Below are 12315 nucleotides of genomic sequence, written 5' to 3'. Positions count from 1 at the left end.
TCGGTCCTTTGTAGCAGGTGTGACTTTGTTCAGTGGGAGCAGGTTAAAAGGCAGAAACCTTTGCCAGCTGCCAGTACAGAACATGTTAGAAGCAGAGTCTAAGCAGGTCTCTTCTGAGATCTCCTACAGCTTTTGGTTACTTTAACACAAATTAGATTTTTCCATCCTATGAAGGCTACTGATCTTTCAGAGAGGGTTGGTGCTTAGTGTTCATGGGGTTCTGTTCACTTCAGTGATACTCTCCCAGATACTCTTCAGATTTATTTCATAGGATTGGATTATTGAACTAGATTTTTCATGTGAACCAAGGTAGGGACCTCCAAACATCTATCTCCTCAGATGCTATAAGATGTATCAACCTTGAAAAGAGGTGGAAGAGAAGACTTAATGAGCAGATCCTTCATTATATGTGAGTTTTTGTTTGTGGAGCTCTGCAGAAGAATGTCAGTGTTAGATAACTTTATGTCCTGTTCAGTTCTGCTGCTTGGTGGCCACTAAACCACTGGTTTTGTATTGGTCTCTTGGCTTTCTGCTGACTGCCAAGAGAATCTGCTGACTGTAAACAGAATCACTATGGCCTGTCCCCAGGGAGTGGAATGAAAATTGTCATGCAAAATACAATTCCAGGCTGCCTTCGTGCAGCTCCAGGATTTCAAAAGCAGGGGACTGGAGTTCAGCAGAGTTCCTTGGAGTAACGAGCACTTGTCTCTGCAATGTTCCTTGCTGGAACAAGGATTTTGAAAGAAAAGATGGTAGCAGTGAAAGCCTGAGTCATTCTGAAAATGGTTAAATGAAATGCTCTGGAGTAAACTAGCTTACTGTATTGGAAAGAAAACAAATCACTATTGTAACACACAAGACTCTATGTATATCTTTATGTATACATGTTACATAATTCAGTATTACCTGATTTTAATTACTTGGAAAAATGCCCTGATTTTGCATTGCCTAATAGTTTACTGTATTCTTCAAGAGAAACTTAAGTCCTACCACTGCCATTCTTCGAAAAATGCTATAAAAAACTTACTAATTTACAGAAGCAATCCCAGAGTTGCTGTTCTGCAGTTTCTCCCAGTTTCAGGCTATACTTATGTGTTGCTTTTCCTGTAACCAAACAAGATTGCAAAGCATTTGGCAAAGTATATGCTTAGCCTCAAGGTATTACTGAAGTACTTTTATTAGTCAGAATCAAGCAAGGGCTTCATTCTTGATCTGTCATCCTTCATGATTTTGAAAAAAACAAATGCTTTGGCTGTTTATGAGGAGCTGAGATTATGGAATGAAAAGATTAAAGCACAGTTCTTCAGGAGAAAGAGCTATACCACTTACTCTGGGATGCAATTCTAAATAGCGTTAATGACCTAGTGCTACTACTCGGAAAAGTGCCTAAATAAAGATGCCATCTTTGTGTTCATTATGGGCCACTGTATTTTGCTAGTTATAATAGGTATTCAAGGTAAAGTGCTAGTGCTGATGTAAATGGAGAATATTATTTTGAGTGCATTTTAGTTCTAGATAATAATATGTGCTACAAGAAATTAATATGAGCCCTGTGTATTTTTAGCCATATTTGCTGGCATTAACAATACAACTTCAAACATGAAGAGAGAGGTGGCCTTGCTTTTACTGCACAAATTTAATCAAAATACTTCTTAAAACGTAATTCTTAAAAATCTTAAAACCTACCCCAAATACAACTTGCTGGCTGCATCTGCTGTAGTTGGTTGGGGCATAGCTTCAGTGGGACCAGTGCAGATCTGAGTGGGACACTTATTTGACTTTACAGCCTTTTTTCTCCTATAGGAGAAAAAGAAAGAAAATGTGTTTTCACATTCCACTGCTTGCTTTGCAAAACCAGCAACAGAAATAGGAGGAAGCCACACATGTTTTGCCTGGAGTCTCTTAGAGTCAGGGAAGCAAGTGAGACGCTTAGTTGTGTCCTGTTTACTGGTGTCTCCCTTCTACTGGTGTCTCCCTTCCCAGCTCAGCCATTCTTGATCTCGATGACAGGCTGTCATACCCATGCCCTGGCTTGGCTCCTGCATGTGTCTTGCAAATTCCCAGACTTAACTGGGAGATACTGGGAGGTACTATTTTGTTGTGGGCTAAGCTAGGCTTCTTAGAGATGAGAGCATATCCAAATATGGGCAGGTGTCTCAAAACGGTGGCTGGCCATCCATGGTGAGAGACCTCAAGCTGAGCATTTATCTTTTTACTCCTTAAAACTAAAATCATCACTGAATGCTAAGAGTTAGGTAGGCATTCCTTTAGGCAGTGATGGTTTGGCAGACAGGCAGGATTTGAGTATGCTGATTACAGAAGATCATGGTAGCAGCTGGGCCAGTCTAACCCTGATCTTCTGAAAGGGAAATGCTACAGCATTCTTCAACATGCACCTGGCCTTGCTGAAGTTGGGGCTGGGAGGAGCAGAAATATCATATTTTAAGGAAGATATAGTTAAAAAATTAAATGAATACAACTCACATATTAAGCCAGGACTACTTTTGTCTAAGGCATTCAGAATAAGTAACATATGAGCATATACTTGGTGGATGAAACACCTATATCAAAGAGAAAATATGTGCATGAGTTCAATATGAGCAGTTTTCACTTGCCTGGCTTCATCATTTCTATAGCACAAATACATCTTCTCCTCCCTTCCCTTCTGCTCTCCTGGAAGAAGTAGTCAGCCTAACTTGCAGTGTCTTCTAGTAAGCCCTGTCCCAAACAGCCCTGTCACACTTCCCTGTAACTTACCATCACTTGAGCTGCGCTAGTGGAAAAGCTGGTTAGAGATGCCCCGGGTATGTGTTATTGCTATGGACCTCCCAAAGGAATGCCTCTCATGAGGGAAGCTGCTGAGAAAGTGGTGTTGGCTTGCACAGAATCCCCCTGGAATCAACTGAGTTGAGAGCACCYGGGGATAACAGAGGTTTGTATATCAGGGAAAAAGCAGATAGTTACTCAAAAGAAATGGCTTTTCAAGCTTTTGAGCATCCAAACAATAAACACMAACAAAGCCTGGAAGAGCTTATGAAGTATCAGAAAATGTTTTCAGTGTTTTCAACRGCTTCTCCTGTTAGAGGCAAGTCTCTTTGTGTCATTCTGTCCAAGTCAATTACATGAAAGGCCTAGGACAGCCCTTGTTCTTAGGGAGCAGCCTGAAGGACCAGGATGTGAGGTGTGAGTATCCTTGGCTGTGATTGTTTAGAGGAAAACACTGTTAATGTAGGACTCTGGTGAGCTACTGACACAGATGTTTCTTTGTCCATTGCTTGTCTTTCATGGTCTTTGGGGTTCCAGTGGGTCAGACAATCCAGGGCAGGTGCCCAGGTCCAGAGGAGGCCAGGCTAGGCTGAAAGCAATGTATTTTATCTTTTTTTTAGAGCTTAGCGTGAAAACCAAGGAGGACACTGATGACAGAACTGCATGGTAGAGTCATGAGATGAAATGAAGGCCAGAGTGCAAGCAAGGACTGCAGGTACCTCCCTAGGGGCAGCAAGGTGCTGTGCGGTCACTGTATTGCTTGAGGATGCTGCAGACAAGATGGAAATAATGAGGAGACAGTAGGAGGGGCCAGAGACGTGGTTTTCTGGAGGTGCTTATGGAGATCATAAAAAGTATGTATGTGCCCATTAGGGCCCTCACTAAGCAGTGTTTATACTAATACTTACAGCATAGTGTTTACAATATGGACTCAGATTTTGAGAGATCTGAATTGCCTGCCCATTTCAGAAGAAGTCTTGCTATCATGAAAACTGGCTGATTATCAGTAAAGCGCTCGAAGTTATTGTAACAATTTGATAGGATTTGCCTGTGAAAACAGATGTGAAAAAGTCTTTAAACAGCTCCATGCCTTGCAAGCATCTCAGCATTCACTGATATTCAGTAGGTGTTTTCTCAAGGGAAAGAGGCCTGTGTAACTAACGTTGGCAGAAACACTTTCTAGGGAGTTCTAGGAGTAGCACCTAAAATATTTCACGGGCAGAGGCTTTGCTGCAAAGCTCTGGGTCCAGCTTTCCCTCCTTCCCTCCACTAGTTTTCTTCACATTATCGTGAAAATGTGAGCAGTGTGACCAGTGCATTGATACATGAGTTTGCAGGCTTCCTGAAACAGCATTTCTGAGAGAGGTACTTTTTGTGCATCTTAATGGTGTGGTTGACTGTGAAACCTGAATGACAATTGGCAGCACCATTAAAACTGAAGCTGAAGGCAGCAGAAAACATACTGAAGTTCATGTCCAAATGACACGGCTGACTACTGTACTGACTGTATTATTTATTTTTATATTTAATTCAAGAACTTCATATAAATTAGATTAGAAGCTGCTGCATTTCCTCCAGCTCATGACAAGATTCAGACCCAGCTGGCTGTGGAGCCCTTGGAGCCGAGTTTGCAGCATTCTGCTTCATGCTCACACATGGCTCTCTTGGTCAGCAGCATGGTTTTACATCCAAGCATCACCTGCCTCAGTTACGATTATGAACAAATTCAAAGGAACTGAGACAAGATGATGCTTGAATAGTGCATGGCCTTTTTAAAAAATGGTCTCGTCCAGGTTAGGAGTAGTGAAATATCTGCTCTTGTCCTAAAACATTTATCAGTGTGTGCTTGGAGCATCTTGTGCTCGTTTCATGAGATTTATTTGCAGATAGCTTGATCATTTTTGATAACTGTGACATGAAAGATGTGCCTGAAAGATGGGGAGAGGGCAAGAACTTCTGGCGAGGAGACAGAGCTGCTTTCTTCTTCTCTTTTCTGGGCTAACAGATCTGAAAGCTGTTTTGAGTGGATGCAGACCAATAAATACAATGGAAGATTCACAGTTTATGTCCATATATTAACATGACTTTTTAAAACTCCACTGAGAAATTATCACTGTTAAGTTAGCAACCTGCTTTGTTTGACTTGCTGCTGCTCCTGGATTCCTGCCACAGTTTCTTCTTCCTCTATCTCCTTGGTTTTTTGACATTCTACCCAGATTGAATTAAATTCAATCTAAGGGCCATTGGCTGGTACTAGGCTTTCAGAAGAACCTAGTGAACAGGAAATGGCAACCCAGGGATTTAATGGTGTTTAGACTGAACAGACCTGGGTTTTGATTTCAGGACTTCCTAAGTTTGCTGAATAGTCCGCTGGAATATCCAAAGGCCAGAGCTGTTCAGAAAAACAGGGCATGTGCTTATGGTATGTGATGCCAAATGTTTTAGCCTTACATTTCAGGCAAAGCTTTGAGCGTGCATTTTGCAATATAGCAAATACTCATTTAGCTGAGGAAAGGTGGGACACATCCAGTATCTAAGACTTTTTTTTTAGTGCCTAGAAGTAGCTACTGTTATAGCTGTGTTCTGCATGTGGCAGCTGAAGAGCATACCTCTACATAAAGAACTAATGCTGGCCTCCCAGTGAGCTCCAGGTTTAGTGGTGGGGAGGTTTGCTGTTTGGCTACAGCACACGTTTAAATCCCACCAGCTGAATTCAGTACAAGCTGTGTTTTGTAAAGAGCCTTGGGAAGACCTGCACAGAGGGAGTGACCATAATCCAGCCTGGAGGTCACAAAAGCACGGATTAATATTTCATTGCCTGCCTCTGCCAGTGCTGTTGTCAGGCTCCCTTTGCTCCCTGAGCTGGGGCTGTGATCCTCAAAATACAGCCTTGAATTAAAGATTAACCCAGTGTTTTACCTAACGGGAAAAAAAGAGCACTTCTCCAAGGAGAACAGTTATCATACAGCTCTTTACCCAGCATTGCACACCAGCTTTTAAAACTGCCAGATGATAACTCAGAGCTGCAGCAGGGTGCTGCGGACTGCGGTGTTTTATTTCCCTTAAATGCTTTGGGAGGCTGAGATCACAGCTTTTGAGGAAGGATGCCAGGCAGTCAGATCAATCATTTATAAGACATTATAAGCAATTATTAGATTATTATAAGAGTCCTTGTATGCCAACCTGGGCAAAAGCTGAGTGACAACTATTTCGCTATGCTTTCCTGGGAAAGCGGCCAAGCTGATAATAGAGCCCATCCCTTGCCCATCCAACTAAATTTGTATAGTCTTTTGAAACTCTGTTTCCCCTTGTGTTGGAATAGCACTTTTTGTGGGGCAATTACTTAACCAAACCACATATTGATTTGTTTCTCATTAACACAGTCACAGGATAATGCAGAACATCCCAACACTAACACCTTTTGCAAGATGTTCGCTTCAACACAATCACAACAAGCTCATGGAAACCTTTATTCTCTCAGCAAGGTGCAGTTAAAATGGAAATATTTTATCCCTTTTCTCTGTTAGGACGCTGTGTACAGATCCTCACACCAAAATTGCCTGATTTGCTAATGCTGCCCTGCAAATTTTTGGTTGCTATTGCAGTGATGAATAAATATTGACCCATCCACCACCACCACCCCACACACAGAGTAGGGATGTCTGTGCAATTCCTGGGCCTGTTTTTTGAGCCACATTACAAAGCATTCACAGTTTGATTGGTGCCTTACAAGAAATCACTAAATGCATCTCGGGTAGTGCCCGCTAGCATGGATTTTGCACATCTGCCTCTTGAGGGGTTGTGTTTAGTTTTGAGTTGCTGCGAGGGGGCTGGTGCAAAGTAGCAAACCGTGATTCTTGTCGGAAGCGGCTGCAAGAGGAAGGGGAAAAGGAGCTGCCTGAGGCCTCTTCTCCGGTCTCTTCAGTTTCTCTTAAGAGTAGCACGAAACAGTGACATTTGGCACACTAACTATCCACAAATGCTCATACGGTTTTGTAGATGTAAAAGAATACCAGAAACATTGCAAATTCAAGTGTGCAGAGAGAGGTACTAAATTCAAACCTGACTAGGCAAAATTTATGTGCATAGTAACTTTAATTACATGACCAAGGACGATTTTTCACAGCAGCCTCCTTCCATTCAAAAGCTTCATAGCATTCAGGCAGCAGGCAGCTGCTCTCTCTTTGTAGCCTCTCTGTCATACCCTCAATGAATGACTCTTACAGAACGATTAATTACTACTAGCTTTTGCAGAGCAGTCATCATCAATGTATTTGAGTGCTGCACATCATCACTGGGAGGTTAGAGGCCTTTTATATATATGCGTTTAAAAATATAGAAATATCACTTCATATGAATATGAAATAATATTATATGCACATATATATTAAAACAGTATGCTTATAATATAAACATATAAGAGGATAAATATGTAACACATAATTTTTCTATAAAATGATATATATGTATGATTATGTTACTTATAGGTAGTTTTATAGGCATGCATTAATTTAATATAATATATAATTAATATATCTTAATTAGTTATTTTATGGCTAGGAAATGAAGATACTAACTTGTTTTGGGCACCCTGTTTGACAAGTCTGGGATGTCCTTGTTTAGCATAATAGAACACTTTGTGGTCTAAGCCTAGCTCTGGCATTTGTGCTCCTCAGCGTTCAGCAGTTCTACAAACATGGGGCAAAAGGGTCCACAGTTGATGTTTTCCTTAAATGCTATATTTAGCCTTACAGAGGAAATCTGCAGAGGAAAATTGCTGTTCTCCAAAGCAGTGCATGTTAGCTCTTCGCATCTGTGACATTCTGCAAAATCCAGACCCTCAAATGGAAAATGTTTGTAGCTCTGGGAAGAATGCAGCAGACTGCACTGGTACAGGACTATTTCTGGGCTAATTTTGCAACTGAGAAGTGGTATTTCTGAGGAACCCAGGTCTTTGTCCTAGCATATTTGAAGCCCTGATTCGTGCTAGCAGCAGAGTCTAAGCAGATCTCTTCTGAGGCCAAGAAATGACCTCTTGGCCTTAGTATTAACACAGAGAAGCAATTCTGGACTCTTTTAAGGAGAAGTATTAGTAGGAATATGCCTATACAGAAATCAGTTCCTTGACATCGCCTACTACAAGTGGCTCAATTTCAGATTTTCATTTTTTGATCCGTGTGCACTCTGTGAACAGCCTGCCACCATGCAATCGGGTGCCTGTTGTATCAAACTCCTCTGGCCAGCATGATTCTCCAAGGGGCAAGCTTGGGAGTCCTGAACACTTTAGCACAGGTACACGTGAAAGAACATAAGGGATGTTGCTCATGAATTAAAAAGGCATTTGCCCATGTAATCCTCAGACCAAGTACTCTACAGCTCTCTATCCAAAGTAGTTGCTTGACAGAAAGTTTCAAAAGGGAATGCTGAGATGTTGCAGCCCTTGTCCAAGCTCTTAGCTCATTTATTTCTAGTGTAAGTAAGCAAGCACAAGGTAAGTTTGTCTTGTAAAATGTAATATCCATCTTAGCACAGAATGAGGTAGCCTACTGAACACATAGCTGCAATTGGATACTTTACCCACTCAGCAAAAGATTTTCTGCATGTTAGTTATTTCCTATTTTTGTTTCTTTTCCGCATATCCTGTTCTGTGGGATATTCACTACAGTTGCTTTACACCATGGCAATTGATAATTCCAAAGACTGAAGGTCTGGGGAGTTTTTTTGGTAACATTAACACTTGTCTTCTTATGACTGCTGTGGCATTTTGCAGGATTTTCATTAACAAAACAAAAAGAAGTTTAAACCATTTTAATATCTGTATCATTACCTCAAATTAAGTAAGTAAATATGCTTGCATATGGTGTACAAACCAAATATCTTGAAGTCAGGAAAGTATGTGAATGTGTTCAAAAGCAGCTACTCAAAACATTTAGGAAAGCTAGTTTCCAAAAAACTGAAGTCATTGAACGTGGCTCATACTGAATCATATCCTTTTAAATAACATATTCCTTAGCAGATCAAACCAAACCTCTATTGCTACTTTTACCTCTTGTCTACACGGTAAGAAAAAATGATTCAAAAGCCCATGTTGTTTTAAATCAGAGACACAGCATAACCATCACCATATTTTTCCTTCCTTCCTCCCCTGTCACTGTTTTGTCTACTCCACTAGCTGCCCAGGATACTTTTCTAATAATATCTGTTTAGCAGTTTCCAGAGACTTGGAAATCAAAGATTTAATTGCAAAAGTTACTACACAGAGAGCATGCAGAACTGTCAATCCAGTTTTTGCTTGCCTTGAGATGATTACTGGGTGGTTTGTCAGCTGATATCTCTGCTGAATATACCCTCTTGCTGGGTAATCAGCTAAGTAATGAAGAGGCTCTTTAGATGACCCAAATGACCGCACTTGTTTGTAATTTTCCCTGTGTTAATTTAAACTAAAAGAAAAGGAAAATGTAAGGCAATTCCCACTTCTTAAAATTCTTACTTTATGGCTGAAGTCAGTGAGTACCATTAGGCAGCTCTGTGTTCCAGTGCTCATTCAATCCTTCCAAAGCAGGCTCAAAGGAAGGGATGCAAGGGGAGTGGAGGCTATAAGTTTCCCAAACATCTGAAAACTAGCCCAAGCTTTCTTTGGGGTTATGTAGCACCAAAAATGCCTCTAAGAGGGTATCAATGTTGCGTTTATTTGGAGCTGCCCAAGCCATGCCATGCCCATCTTCTTGCACAGCCTGGTGGAACTGGCTGAGCTCAACGGTACTGAAGAAGATGGTCATTCCCCTTCCCTACTGGGCTCCCCAGCACTGACACAGTGAGCTAGTTTTGATCATTAAATTGGCAGAATACTAACCCAGCAGATGGGCAAGAGTATATGGACAGGGGAGCGGGACAGGACAACCCTTCTCAGCTCGCTTCCTGCTTGCAGCCTCCAGGAGTCTAACAGAACTGTGACATTTTGGTTGTAAGGCACAATAACAGCCTGAGCAAAACMCAGCTGCACAGCAGGAGTTAAAGAAAGAAAGAAAAAAGGTTACAGTTCAGACCACCTGAAAACCGGCATATTCTGTATATTGGACCCTAATTTCTGTTACAGGTTTTGGAAATTTCCAGATGAAATGTATATATTTAAAAGAAAAAAAAAAGCCCACAGAAGATATTATGTATCTATATGCCATTTTTCTCTGCAAGGCATCTTTCACAGCTGCTGTAAGTTCTATCCCTTAATAGGACAACATGAGCATACAGGACTATAAAGAACATTTCCAGAAAAAAAGGAGATGGAGATGCCCAGTAAGGATTTTTGTCAAGGCCTAAGGAACAGTTTTCATTGGCACAAAAATTAAACGAATGCTATACAGTGGCACAGAGAGCCAATTACATATAAGTCYGTGTTCCTGCCTGAAAAGCTGTCCACTGGAGTTGGTAGTCTCTTCATTGCCATAGTATAGCTTCCAAGAGAAAAGTGAGTATAATAGCATTTTTGCACGTGTTAGGAAGCATTTGGGATTTCACTTTCCATCATCATTATTTTAAATCCCTCTTGCTTACTGCAGAAGTAATTCAGCCCATCAGGCTCCCCCCAAGCGTCAGATGGCAGGAGCTACAGGGTCACAGCACAAGAAACAGTGCACGAGAGCTCTGTGCCAGCAGCTCCCAGCTGGCCAAGTTGAAAGCCTTAAACAGCTACAGAAAACTCACTCTCACCACCTCTAGTGATACCAGGGCATCGTCTACTTGCAGTAAAAATATGTGCCTGCAGGTCATATAAGGAACTGTTGTCTTTAAAAGAGACCACCAACTGAAGCCCAATGTACAGGCAAATGCTGTGGTTTTCTTTTATTCATTGAGAAACGTTCACAAGGAGTGGAAGTCAGCTCCTCCCAGGTGAATCAAACTGCTTTCAGATGTTAGTGATTAGTTCACAGGTGAAAGTGGGTGCACTTTTGATCTCGTGAAAAGTCAAAGGCAACAACACCCAATCTCTCTGAAGAATAAGGTCTCCAATAAGTTCACAGCTTGTGCTTCTTTTAATGGAAATATCACATATTTATACACATATACATAATAAAGTACAAAGAGTTAGAAAACAGGCTTCATTTTCAGTTCCTAATTCTGCCATGTGTTAATCCCTGAGAGCACCTCTCAACTGTATGTTTCCTGCAAGTGATACTGAGAGTGCAAATTCAAGGGTTCACCTTGCACAGAAAAAGCAGAAATTGCTTTTGCTAAATCTGAACGCTAAATATTAAATACACTGGGTTGGCTGCAAACAAAAATTACCAGCTAAACCAATCAGTACAGTGTATGACAATAAAAATCCATCCTGGTGGCTTTGACACAGAGAGCTAAACCGTTGTTCTCCTTCTCCCCAAACGAAATGAGTTTCAGCTTCTGCCTTATCTTCTGGTAACACAAAATCCAATACAAGATTAGTGCCTATGAAATGCACACAACTGATGTCAATCAACAGCAGTAGCTAAGGTCTACTCGGACTCCAACAGACTGTACCATGAACAGAACGCACAACAGCACATTTCAATTCAAGTAGAAGCAAAGCCTGAGCAAAAACATAAGCTGAGTATTTCCTGTACGATTTGCTGTTTGCTTTTGACCTCTGCATTTATGAATGCGTCTTTCTTCAGTAAGCAGCAAGTATAGAGCCATTCCTTACCAGAACTAGCCAGGGTTTAGCACAACTAACTTCTGGTAAAACCAAAGACAGCCCTAACAAGGACCTAAAGGACCTGCAGTGACCTATGGGAATTACCACTTTTAAGAGTGCTTGTGTATATCAATAATGATGTGTTTCTGTAGCATTAAGTGCAACTCTAACCAACCTGGCAGTTTAGATGAAGTTTGGAGATGGGAGAATCACTCTGAAAGTCTTCAGCTTGGAGGGTAGTATGCCAATTAGCGTCCTGGTCTCCAGAAAGGGTCTGTGACAGGATGGTGGACATGGCAGTCTTCATCTCTAGAACCACATGACCAGTTCCTGCTCTAACATTGAGGAATGTTATTTTTCCCAGTGTTGAGACAGAGGAGTGAGGTACTGTCCTCTCCAGGCACTCAGATACATAATATCAAAGTGTAAAATGACGACTGACCAAGGTTTCCAAACTCTCTAGTGGCTGAGCTGCCTGATAGTGAATCTCTGGCTGGATTTTCATGGCATATGGCTGTACCTGATACCTGCTTGAATTTCTGGAAATTGCATAATTATGCTGTCCTGGCTGTAAGCTGCAAAGGTCCTAAACGTCAAGTTCACTATAAAGCTGGTCTGTTTTTTAACAGGAACGTAAATATCAATAATAATAATAATAATAATAATAATAATAATAATAATAATAAAAAGCCTGCCTATGGTTCACCAGCTCCCTTGTTTCATAGTTAAATGCAATGACAAAAAATTCCCTGAGACTAAAGAGGAGACAACAGATAGCAGATATAAGGAAACGTAATGGGGGAAGTATATCTTAGGTGACCATAGCATTCAGAAATTAGCTCATGTTGTCTGGTCTTCTAACAGAAATCAGGCCCTGCACCTGA

Source organism: Rhea americana, unplaced genomic scaffold (assembly GCF_003343005.1).
Source record: "Rhea americana isolate MKP2758 unplaced genomic scaffold, rheAme1 scaffold_251, whole genome shotgun sequence".
Lineage (NCBI taxonomy): Eukaryota > Metazoa > Chordata > Aves > Rheiformes > Rheidae > Rhea > Rhea americana.
Note: the sequence above shows the minus strand (reverse complement) of the source record.